The following is a 13,158-nucleotide window of genomic DNA, read 5'->3' on the forward strand; positions in this document are numbered from 1 at the left end:
TCAAAGCTGTTTGAGATCCAAAGGTTTAGAATTAACAAGCGCAAGAGCATTTGTTCGCGGGATGCATACTTTGCATTGCTTTGTTAATTGTATGTAATGGGTGTCAGTGCGTTCAACGTGATACTTGATAAATAGTTAAAGTTGTCAAAAAAGGGCTATCGACAAGTAATAATAAGTTAACGGATAAAAATTTTGCTGTTTGTTTATTACAGAAACCTACTGTCTGTTTTAACACAATACAAATAGTTTTAACGTCATTCAGTTCATCTTGAAATGAGCACAGTTACTATCAAATGCTTAAGACTTTAAGACCTCGCTGTATTACTTTGGAGGCACCATGGCAACACTTTTACTTATGAGTTATGCGCAACAGCCAACGTTTCACAGAAACAGACATAGAATGCCTGAGCCGGTTCTCACGCCGCCATACCCTCCCCCTCTCCTATGAAATCGTCGACGACGTCATCGCATCTCCCTCCCCTATGACGTCATTGACGACATTATTGCATTCCGCCTCTCACTCTCCCTTGATATCACGTGCTATTGTCAGATTTCTCATAATAAGCCAATTTCCCAACATAAAAAATGGCAGGAGAATCTAAAAATGGTGGGAAATTCAAAACTCCTATGATTTCTCTATTTAAGTAGGTTATCGTCCTAAGTATTAATTAAATTGATGTGAAATGCAAGAAGTTTGACAGCTGACCAAGCATACAGCTGTGACACCAGAATCCTACACGGCGACCTCTGCGTGTTAGTCAAAGCAGAAGCAACCTCTCTGAGCTTGCCTGCTATTTACAGCTGACCTACTTTCAGCGGCATGAAAAACCACTTAACATGGTTTCCTCATGCAGGTACCAGGTGATTATATTAGGCTGGTGCATAAAGTCGTAGCGTTTTTACTCTGCGTGTTGACATTCCCGTTGCTATGGTTTTATTAATCGAATGTTATTTTTATTTGTATTGTTGCTGTTTCAGTTTACAAACTGTTATTTTGTCATTTGGAGATAGTGAGTGGAACTATGGACGCTAGAAAGTGAAGTACCAAGAGGAAAAACTGGAACACTTCAAACATATTCTGCTGTTTGGATTCAGTATAGGGGTAACAGCAGCAGAGGTAGCCAGAAGCATTTGCGTCAAGTATGAGGGTAATGCCACTGACACGGCACAGCAAGAAATGGTTTTCTCGTTTTAAGGATACATTAGTGACCACGTTCAGGAACACCTTTGGGTTTTGATGAAGATCGCTTAAACGCATTAATCCACAGCAATCCACATCAGTATACTCGAGAATTGGCAAATGAGGTGAAGTGAGATCATTCCATCATCGTGCGACATTTGCACGCCATGCGAAGGTTAAAAAATCGGTTGTATGAGTATCGCATGCTGTTAAGTCAAAATCACAAAAATCAACAGGTGGCCATATGTGCATCTCTTCTTGCTCGTCATCAGCTGGCTCGTGAACAACACCGACCATTCCTACCCCGTATCAGTGCTGGTGACGAGAAATGGTGTCTTTATGCTAACACAAGGAAAATAAAGGAACTGTTGAGCGCAAACAAAGCAACAACTCCCTGTAAAAAGACCTGCGCGCACCCACAAAAGATAATGTTATGCACCTGGTGGAACAGCGACGGTGTTGTGTCCTACGAATTCTTCCCCGAGGTGTAACCATCACTGGTGACGTTTATTGTCAAAACCTGAGACGCGTTGTTGAAGCAGTCCAAGAACAACGACCAGGAAGATTGCGTGAATAGACACTATTTCACGATGACACCCACTCCCATTCTACTAGTCTGATAAAAAAATACGTGCTATACAAGAGTTGGATTGTGTAGTCATTCTGCACCCAGCGAGTCACCTGATGTTGCCGACTCAAATTTTCACCTTTTGCTCTCCCTATCCAACTGCCTTTCCAGATGAAAATACTCTCCGAACGTGGCTCTACGCGTTCTTCGCCTGAAAACCATGTGATTCCCACAATCGCGGAATCGAAAGGTTACCCCAGCGTTGGCAGACTTGTAAATAGTGAAGGAGTATACACCGGGTGATCAAAAAGTCAGTATAAATTTGACAACTGAATAAATCACAGAATAATGTAGATAGAGAGGTACAAATTGACACACATGCTTGGAATGACATGGGGTTTTATTAGAACCAAAAAATACAAACGTTCAAAAAATGTCCGACAGATGTCGCTTCATCTGGTCAGAATAGCAATAATTAGCATAACAAAGTAAGACAAAGCAAAGATGATGTTCTTTACAGGAAATGCTCAATATGTCCACCATCGTTCTTCAACAATAGCTGTAGTCGAGGAATAATGTTGTGAACAGCACTGTAAAGCATGTGCGGAGTTATGGTGAGGCATTGGCGTCGGATGTTGTCTTTCAGCATCCCTAGAGATGTCGGTCGATCACGATATACTTGCGACTTCAGGTAACCCCAAAGCCAGTAATCGCACGGACTGAGGTCCGGGGACCTGGGAGGCCAAGTATGACGAAAGTGGCGGCTGAGCACACGATCATCACCAAACGACGCGCGCAAGAGATCTTTCACGCGTCATCCTGCATAAACATCGTACGTTCCAGCAGGAGTTTATCGGCGAGGCTGGGGATGATACGACTCTGTAACATATCGGCGTACCTCTCACCCGTCACGGTAGCAGTTACAAAACCAGAATCACGCATTTCCTCGAAGAAAAAACGCCCGATAACTGTGGATGTGGTAAATTCAACCCATACCGTGACTTTCTCGTCGTGGAATGGAGTTTTCACGACAGTTCTAGGATTTTCGGTAGCCCAAATTCTGCAGTTGTGGGCGTTGACAGACCCTCGGAGCGTGAAATGAGCTTCGTCGGTCCACAACACGTTACTCAGCCAATCGTCATTTTCCGTCATCGTTTGAAACGCCCACACCGCAAATGCCCTCCGCTTCACTTAATCGCCAGGTAAAAGTTCATGATGCTGATGGATTTTGTACGGATAGCATCGGAGGGTACGCCTAAGTGCCAACCAAACAGCAGTGTATTGAATGCCGGTGCGACGTGCGACTGCACGAGCGCTGACTTCCCCGTGCATAGACGAACCCGCTACAGTCTCCATTTCTTCCTGAACTGTCTCAGCAGCATTATACCTTGTGCTCCGTCGGCCACTACGGGGTCTATCGTCTAAACAACCCGTGGCTTCGAACTTCGAAATCATTCTCGCCACAGCTGCATTTGTCAACGGACCTTTACCCGTTCGAATCCCCTCCCTATGGCGATAGGATCGTAACGCTGTACTAGCACATTCCCCAATCCGATAATACAGCTTCACTAAAAGGTAACGTCAGGTAACGTCAACATGCTGCGACTGCTGGCGCATCTGATCCTCTCTCTCATTACAGCTCCCTTTATACATGATTGTCATGCGCAGTCACTGAAGTTTTGCTGTCCACCGCCGTATGTCGGACATTTTGTGAACTTTGTTTTTTTGGTTCTAATAAAACCCCATGTCATTCCAAGCTTGTGTGTCAATTTTTACCTCTCTGTCTATATTATTCCATGGTTTATTAAGTTTTCAAATTTATACTGATTTTTTGATCACCCGGGATTATTATGTACTAAAGTCTCTGTCATGTGTATCTGTTGTGTTTTTTAAACTTATGGATGCTGCGAACTTATGATCTAACCTAACAATTAAAGTGCAGTTACTGACAGAACTACAGTATGTGCTGTAATAATCGTATGGCAGCGAAACTTTATAGATACGCCGGTGCATTAATGCGCAACCGATTTCTGCTCGAGAAAAGTTAGTTCCAATTTTGGCCAACAGCATCAAATCTAGCACTGTGCACTGTTCGTATGACAGCACGACATCCACACAGCCATCTGACAGGCCATAACATGACTGAACAGTATGACTATCACGAAGAAAGACGGTGTGCTGTTAGTGGAACTGTTTTATGTGGACGGCAACAAGTACAGTGCCGCATTGAGAGAGTATCGCCGACTGAAAGGTCTGTTGAGAGGCCTGATGTCATCAAATGGTTTAAAGAAAATTGTAATTAAATTCTAAATCATTGGTGAGCTTCACGTGACACCTGGTAGAGGAAGGATCCTATCCTGGCGGACGTTAGTGACGGGGTTGCTGCTGTAACTGACTTATGCAGCGTGTGCCCCAGGTAATGCTAGTGCTCGAGCAGTTTCAGGAGAATTGTCCATCCCATGGTCAACGGCACAGAAAGCTTTGCGGTCCATATTACACTGGGACCTGCACAAAATGCACACAGTGCAGCAACTGAAACCTTACGGCCCGCAGCAACATTCTGTATTTGCTCTTCGTTTTCTGGCACGGATCAACCTTGATGAAATGTGACCGGGCAGTATTCTAAGGGGTGACGAGGCACAGTTTACACTACAGAATGCAGCGAACACGCAGAACTGCCGAATTTAGGGTAATGTTAAACCGCGTGTTGTGTACAAAGAGCAACTGTACTCGTCGTATGTGGCTGTGTGGAGTGAACTCACATGCATCCTTATTCTCGTTCCATTCTTCTTTGAAGAGAATACACTGAAAGGGCCTGTCAGGTGTACCATGATGTTTGCACATCACTGAGTCCTCTTTGTACATGATGTGATTTCTGCTTTGGAAGAGCACAACTGCGAGGAAACCATTGTGCTCAAGCAAAATGAAGCAACATCTTTTGTCACTCGCGCAGTGAAAGATATGCTTAATGCATCCTTCTCCAGATGTTTTCCAGATGCATGGCCAGCGGGATCACCTGATCTGAGGGCTCTGGGGGATATTTACCAGGGACTCTTTCAGCGTCTAACTGATCTGATGACCACTATACAGCAACATATTGCTCAGATTCCACCGGAGCTGCTGCGAGGAACTGTTCATCACGTCGTTTTATGGATGCAGTATATCGTCGACGTCGCTGGTGCTCATACTGAACAAACTGTGTAAGCGGCAGTTAATAATAAAATCAATATAATACATTTCTCACTTGTTTGACCTTTTATACCCATATCTCGTTCCTAATTCATCACATGTAGAAAAATTCCGTTCTAATTCGTCACATAGATAAACATTTCGAGACGTTTTTCTGGCAGTTACAGCGCCAGATTAGCACCTAATGGCCAAAATTGGAAGTAATTTTTTTCCAGCGTAAATCGGTTCCGCAATAAAACGTCAGCGTATCTTCCGAATTTCGCTGTTGTACGATAACTACTGCCCACGCTGGACTTCTGCGGGAAGTCGCACATCAATTATAACTACTTGGTAGAAAGCTATTATTTACGCAGATACGTAGGAACCTGCAAAGCTATTTACAGCAGTCACGACTGTCAGTTCACTTGTTCTAAGTACAGAATTCAAGATGGTCTCTGGTTTTCTCCTGACCTCACACACACCGCTTGTTGCAAGTTACAGTCCATTAGTGCTATGTGTAAACACTTCTCATCTGATTCACAGTTTAAACGATTTTCATCGACAGTTTTGATCTTACTTGTCCAAACCCCACTTGTACTACGCTTAAACAGCTGCTGAGAAAGGATAGGCATCTTTATGTCTTTATTTGAACAACAATCCAGGAGGTGGACCCACTGCTGACAAGCCGCCCGGTGTGACCGAGCGGTTCTAGACGCTTCAGTCCGATACCGCGCGACAGTTACGGTGGCAGGTTCGAATCCTGCCTCGGGCATGGATATGTGTGATGTCCTTAGGTTAGTTAGGTTTAAGTAGTTCTGAGTTCTAGTTGACTGATGACGTCAGATGTTAAGTCCCAAAGTGCTCAAAGCCATTTGAACCAGTGCTGACATTAGAATTCACTTGACCTAAATGCAAATATTGCTAGCCCACTTGTCAACTGTTTAAACAATTGCTCCTATTAGATCACAATTTAAACAGATTAGCGCATCCCAGATACACTAAATTTGAAATATAAGAGCTCACTTCACCTAAATTTAAAATGATAAGAAAAATTAAAACAAATCACTGGAATCAAGTTTAAAATGGTGAGATATTCAGTCATCCTAAGTTAATAATGGATGGAAGCCTGCTGGTTGTCAGAACTAGACCATTTGTGCTAACGTTAAAACTATGCACCATGCATGGTTGTCACTATTATGTGCAGTAGAAAAATGATAGGAAGACTTACGTCTTTATTTAAACAAACATATCCCTGCTGCAGTTTCCGGGTGCATCAATACAAACCATAGTGCTACTGCTGCTGCTGAGTCTCCAGCCGCCAACTGGACAGGACTTCGACTGATGCACTTTGCTCCGGGTGGCGGCCGCAGGATGCTATGCTGTTGTGCATGCTCCACAGGTGTCAGCCCAGGTCGGCGTCCACATCTGACTCAGCGCCAATATGCTTGGAGCTCTCTGCACACTGAATGGCCTGACGCATTCCCACGTCAGCGACGGCTTAGTATCCCAGACTGGCCGCTTTCTCCTACAGAGTACAAATCTGAAAAGGTTGGTACCGTGTCATCAGTTTATATGATTAGATGTTCCTGTTCTTCGATCATAGCTGTATACCTCGACGCAACCAGTTATGTGAGACCGCACTCTAATTTTATAACTGATTAGTTCAAATGTTCAAATGTGTGTGAAATCTTATGGGACTTAACTGCTAAGCTCATCAGTCCCTAAGCTTGCACACTACTTAACCTAAACTATCCTAAGGACAAACATACACATCCATGCCCGAGGGAGGACTCGAACCTCCGCCGGGACCAGCCGCACAGACAACGACTGCAGCGCCTAAGACCGCTAGGCTAATCCCGCGTGGCCATTCATTTCCTTCACAGCTATTTCCATTTCTTCCAGTGTAATTTGTCTTAATTCTGCTTCCCAACTTCTCTCAAGTTTAAAATGGTTAGAAATTCTGCTGGTTGTCAGAACTGGAGCATTTGTGCTAACCTTAAAACTATGCAACGAGTATGGTTGTCACTATTATGTGCAGTATAAATATGATAGGAACACTTACGTCTTTATTCAAACAAACATCTCCCTTCTGCAGTCTTTAGATGCATCAATAACAAGCATAGTGCTGCTGAGTCTCCAGCCGCCAGATGGATAGGGATTCGACTGCAGCACTTCGCTCAGCCGTGTGGCCGCCACAAGATGGTATAATGTTGTGCATGCTCCACAGGTGTCAGCCCAGGTCGGCTGCCCTCATATAACTCAGTGCCAATATGCTTCGAGCACGCTGCACCACAATGAATGGCTTGACGCAGTCCCACGTCAGCGACGGCTTCATGTCCCAGACTGGCCGCTTCCTCCTACATGGTACAAATCTGAAAAGGTTGGTACCGTGTCATCAGTTTATGATAAGATTAGATGTGTTCTCCGATCATGGCTGTATACCTCGTCGTAACCAGTTATGTAAGTCTGCACTCTAATTTTAGAACTCTAAATTTAGAGTTTGGCTTGATGGGTGTCCACACAGAGAACTGAGACAGGAGCCGGCACTACCAAGCACAATCGGTACAGTGCCGTCGCAATGTCTTCCTCTGGCGTGTTGGGGTATACAGGGTCGTACAGAAGTACACCTAAGGGGAGACAGGAGAACGATATACCGCTGTGAACGTACATTTCGCCTAAGGCAAGTGAAGACCCATTTATGAGTGGAGTAGAACCGACAACACTGAATTTTGTGTTGAAATCATTGAACATAGTACCGAAATCAATCTTTTTTTTTTTAAGTAAACCAGAGAATTCCTGCTTCAGATCTACTCCCTTATCAGTGAACATGTATACTGAAGAGTCAAATATAGTTAGTCGCTAGGCAAACGCCAAGTAACAACCAGATCACAGAACTTTTACATCCCTAAGTTGCTGCTTCAACAAGTGTTTTCTTTCTTTCTTTTTTTTCACGCATACCATCAGTCGTCTCCACAGGATTTGTAAAGAGAAACAACCGACATATATACAACAAATCATCTAATTTTCACGCCAGTTCTATGCTGATATCAACGAATATTGCTTCAAAACCATTGAAATTTATAGCTAAATAGGTGAATCGACACTGTTACAATTTCATCTGGGCGATGCATAGCTGTTAAGATCCTAGCAGAGCATTTCTGACTTTGTTCCATATCCGTTGTCATGCTTACTTCATAGGTACTCCAAACAAATCTCTTTATTTCATCTTAGTAGTGTCTCCTATGTCATTTCCTTTACGGTACATGATATTTTCCAAGCACTGTTACAACAAATCTAAGTATTCCATCTCTCTCTCTTGCACTCTTCAAACTCAAAGAATGATTCCACTGCAACTGCGGAAAGTTTTCAGGAACATAATCGTAACGGTTTAATATGTTTTATGCAATTTCATATGTTGGTGATACTGAATCTCTCAAGTACATTACGTTTATCTTTGTAACTGGTGATAAACCATTCAATTCTCTTGAAATCTCGAGAATGATCCTGTACACAGTGTATTTCAAACATGCTTTTGGTTTAAGCTATGCCTATGGTAAGCTGTCACCTTGTTATTTGTCACAGTTGATCATCGTTTGCAATTACAAAAAATGTCTGTTATAGATATACGTCTCACTGGACAACGCAGTGAAAGCGAACTCCTTGATAGAAGTAGAGATGTGCAGGACAGCAGCATTTGAAACTTGAACATAACAGTATGTTACTGATATTTCACTAACATCGTGAACAGAAAAGAAAACTGAAGCACTCTGATCTCTCTCTCTCACTATAACTGTCAAGCACATGGTTACAGAAATTTGTGCATAGTGGTGCTAGAATTTCACTAATTCCTATCGTTGACTTAGAATCGCTACAGCCATGAAACTGAACGATTCTTACGTCCAAATACTTTTAGTCTGTGACAGATAATGTTGGTTATATTTAATTTGGTAGTATTCTTTTAGAGATTTGAGAAGTTGAAAGGTTTATTCATGAAGGAAATCCCCACCCCCCTATTATTTATTTTATGTTGACATGTGGTTTGAGTTGTGCTTAGTGCCACTACTGGCAATAGGTATAGTATGGCAGTGTAAAAAATTTTGGGGTTTTTAAAAAATAAAAAAATTTAAAAAGTCCTTAAGTGTTAACGTGTACGGAAGTACTACTCCGGTTGCTAGTCGTAATTATATGCTGAGTATATTATTATTAAATTACATGTGAACTCATGGAGCACGTGACCATGCAGCGCCCCCTAGCGAGGGCGCTTCGCTGTTAGTTGACTACTTTAGCGTCAGTATACGCTCTGCTTAAAGACTGCTTGTGTCGCAGTTAGTCATATGTTATTCGACACTTCTTTGAATTGTCAAGGCTGTACGCCTGGTTGGCTAGGAAGGAGTTGAAGTTTGTGGTATGTAACTCATATGACCAGATCTCATTTTCTGTAACGTTGAGACGTGTTGTGTGCTGTTCACTTATGTTTTGTACTCTTTGGAACAGATGTCTGAAGATGGGTGTAATCCCGAGACGCGTAACATGTTCTAACTAATAAAAGAGTCAATTGAACATCTCATGACTTTATTGCGATTGTACAGCATGGGTTGCCAATAATTAACATAAAAATGATCGCAGGCCTCAGACGGGATTTTATGTCCTGTATATGACAAATTATGTTAGGTCTGTTCTGTTGCTCGAGTGGCTGGATGGTAGGCAGTTGGTGGCCAAAACCTGATGTCCAGTGTTGTATTCTGCTGGTGTTGAGCTGTGCCTCATTAGTGTGTCTGACGTCAGGGCTGCGCGGGGTGCAGGCAGTTTTGTACCAGTTGTTTTGGTGTGATAATCGTGTGATATACTTTTTTATATGTCTGTTGTTCACTTACGCTTTTGATGTCAAACGATGTCTGCCTGGGAAAAATAACGCTTCCAGCTCTTCAAGGATACACATTTTTCCACTCGTGAGCGTTGTCGAATACTCAAAATGTCATACTTTTCAAATGGCTATGCACTTGGTGTTTTAGGACCAACAGCTGTTATAGCTTCCTAAAGCTCAATATTAGCCGCACCCCTTATTGTAACTAATACGTCTTTGTTCCGACATACAGCATATACAAAATAATTTTTTCATGAAATTTACTCCACATGTGGCATTCCTACAGTACATGTGTCAAAACACGGCTCTGGTCTTTGATATGTTTTCGGAAGAGAGTAAGGTCAAAGGCTGCCTGTTCCCATAGACCAGTACCAGCAGCACAATAGACAAAATACCATGCAATTTTTCTGTGAGCAACAATTTTCCGGATAGATGCATTATATTTTCTCATGACAAAATGCGCCCTCTTTCAAACTCACTGATTTGACGGTACGGTTCGCGCGTATGTCTGAGAGGCATCCTGCACATCTACTTAAAACACTCTGTTGACCTTGTACCCACGGTCCGACAAGGTTCAAATGCTCATAATTTCTGCAAAACATACTAATGCACGTGTCCTGTAAATATGAATGTCATATCTCTAGTCGTTCAATGACTGTACGTAACTTTTGTGTGTAAAACTTCTGTCATTGCGTAATATATAGCACTGTAATCGACAATTGACACAGTTATTTCCAAAATGGTATTATCTAGAGAAAAATTAACAAAAACGTAAACACAGGCGTCTGTGGCAAAAAGACTCAGTTTTCGCAGTTTTCTCTGTATCGCTGTTTTGGAACATTCATTGATTGATTGTTTGATTTGATATCATTATGTGCACGTCGTTCCTCATTTCTTAAATAAATTCATTAATAACCTGAGAGCATTATTAGCTAGAGTGCGGGCTACTACGATAGAAGAGAAAACTGAAAAGGTTTACATTTATGGAGAAAGTGGCATTAATGTCGATAATGTTGTAACCCTTTGTGCTCGTCACTTTCCAAACAGGGTGCCATCACGTACTTCTTTTTGTCGGGTTATTCGACAGTTCTCCACCGAGGGAAATGTTCAGCCATGGAAAAGGAACCGTCGGAGAACAGTTTCTCGAGAAAATAACGAAATTTCGATGTTAGCTGCAGTGACCCATAATTAAGACTCGGCAATTATGTCGCGAATCGGAAATTAGTCAGACTACTGTTTGCTGAATTTTGAACCGTAGAAATATCCGTTTCTTACTTCTCTCCATAAAGAAGTTTATGACAATGATTTCCAGAACTGGGTCACATTTTGCCTTTGATCAGTTCAGCAAATATAGAGAGAGCCCAATTTCTTTGCTCGAGTATTGTTCTCCGACAAATCGACCTTCACAAACCATAGTACGATTATTCGATACAACATACATTAATAGAATGTGGAAAACCTACATTGAACATCAGGGTCCGTGGAATGTGAATGACTGGTGAGGAATAATTTGTGACAGACTCATTGGACCATTCGTTATCGATGCACCTTAGTTGTCGATAAATGTCGAACATTCTTGGAGGACAATCTTCGAGTATACCTGCAGACCTTACCTAGGACTTACGACAGACAAACTGATTTCAACATGATGGCTGTCCAACGCAATATTCTGTAGCGGCTCGGGATGTATTAGATCGTGTGTGCGATGGTTGGTGGATCAGAAGAGACTATCCAGTGTTTTGACAGCAAGATCGCCAATCTTACTTCGCCTTACTTTTGTTTGTGGGGTTACCTGAAGAGTGAAATCATGACATGCCAACAATGCGTGAAAACGTCATTCAATGCGTGTTAGAAGATTACATTGGAAATGCTTCTCAGCTGTATCAAATCATTCCATGTGCGGATAAATGAGTGCATAAAAGTGGGCAGTGATATTTTTAAGCCACTTGCTGTGAAATAATTGTTGCAAATAAGCACCTCGTTGGTGAAAGGTGAGAGGACAAACTTCAGGCAACTTTCTTCTCGCAATTAACTGAACAATTCTGGATTTCTTTTTTTATCTAATGCATTTTTTTTCAGTTGCAGCACTAGCTACCGCACACCGAAAACAGTGTTACATACAAAAGGTGAACCGTTCAAGACGTTTATGGAAGGGAGAGAGTCCTCCCTCTCTCCCATCGCGACTGAATTTTTCCACCTAATAAATTCAGTATCAGTGAATGCAACATCTGAACTGTTAAGTTTCATCTAGTGTAAAAACGTGCTACGTCTCTTCGACAAGGCAACAACTGGATTGTGAAGTCTCTCTGACATTGAAAATGTGTGGATTACTAAGGCAACCTCTCTGACAGCTGAACTGTTTTGTCTCACCGGATATATGTTTGCTGGAGTAAAACATGTTAATACTTATAAAATATGTGATTTATTATTTTAAATATTTTGATAAAAGTTGTATACATTGTTAATATAGTTTTTTGTATTTTGAGAACTGTGGAAAATAAACAACTTTTGTTAAAATTTTGTCAGTCTCTTTTTACTACATCAGCCCTATCCATGACTCGGCAATATTTTCCATATAACTATTCTTATACGCTTTGAATTCAACTTGCGTTGCACGCAGACCAACTGGAGCCCTAACAGATTCAGGTATGCCATGTGTAAACTCAGCTGTTATGGCATTTCTGTTTGCTGACATACTTGGCAACATCATCGTATAGAGGCTTAACGTACACTATGTGATCAAAAATATCCGGACACCCCCAAAAACATATGTTTTTCATATTATGGCATTGTGCTGTCACTTGCTGCCAGGTAATCCATGTCAGCGACCTCAGTAGTCATTAAATATAGTGAGAGAGCAGAATGAGGCGCTCCGCGGAACTTACGGACTTCGAACGTGGTCAGGTAATTGGGTGTAACTTGTGCCATACGTCTGTACGCGAGATTTCCACACTCCTACACGTCCCTAGGACCACTGTTTCCGATGTGATAGTGGAGTGGAAAACGTAAAGGGACACGTACAGCAGCCGGCCGCTGTGGCCGTGCGGTTCTAGGGTCTCCAGTCCGGAACCGAGCTGCTGCTACGGTCGCAGGTTCGAATCCTGCTTCAGGCATGTATGTGTGTGATGTCCTTAGGTTGGTTACGTTTAAGTTGTTCTAAGCCTGAGGGACTGATGACCACAGACGTCAAGTCTCATAGTGCTTAGAGCCATTTGAACACGTACAGAACAAAAGTCTACAGGCCGACCTCGTCTGTTGACTGACAGAGACCTCCGATAGTTGAAGAGGGTGTAAGTAGGCTATTTAGGTTTTCTTATTGGTAACGTTACGTAGCGCCCTGTATGAAAATCACTGGCTGTGCTGTGTGCAGTCTGTGGC

The sequence above is a fragment of the Schistocerca serialis genome, chromosome 7, assembly GCF_023864345.2.
Source record: "Schistocerca serialis cubense isolate TAMUIC-IGC-003099 chromosome 7, iqSchSeri2.2, whole genome shotgun sequence".
Lineage (NCBI taxonomy): Eukaryota > Metazoa > Arthropoda > Insecta > Orthoptera > Acrididae > Schistocerca > Schistocerca serialis.